Genomic DNA, 508 nt, shown 5'->3' on the forward strand with positions numbered 1-508 from the left:
AAGATCGTTATCAGTATTTACTATTTACTGCTTAGCCCCCCTAGCAGGAAACAGCGCAGCAACTAAACAAATTGATCGGAACGACATATTTTATTAAAGTTCTGCATTTTGTTGCTCTTGCGGCTGAAGCTAAACAATTATAGCATTTCAGGAATAATTTATTAGTTATTGGAATACAAGTCGTTATTTCTTTCATCTCAACTACAGAAACACATCCCAGAGTAACAGCGATTCTCTAGCAGGCCATGGACTCTGATTCGACTCTCATTGACTCCTGAGTAAACCCGCCGAAGGCAATGGAATTAAAATTGGGTAACTCTAAGGCGGATTAGGCTGAGTATGTGACAGTCACACTGATTTAAGGGGAGGGGTCCACCTTCACTGTGCATACCCACCTCTTGCACCAGCTCTTCCAGAGTACATTTCACAGTGCTTGATGGTGACACTGACAAGATGACACAACAAGAAATGCAATGTGTTGTAAAAAATATCCCCAGCTTTGCTGGAA

Source organism: Terrapene carolina, unplaced genomic scaffold (genome assembly GCF_002925995.2).
Source record: "Terrapene carolina triunguis isolate 2854851 unplaced genomic scaffold, T_m_triunguis-2.0 Scaffold69, whole genome shotgun sequence".
Taxonomy (NCBI): domain Eukaryota; kingdom Metazoa; phylum Chordata; order Testudines; family Emydidae; genus Terrapene; species Terrapene triunguis.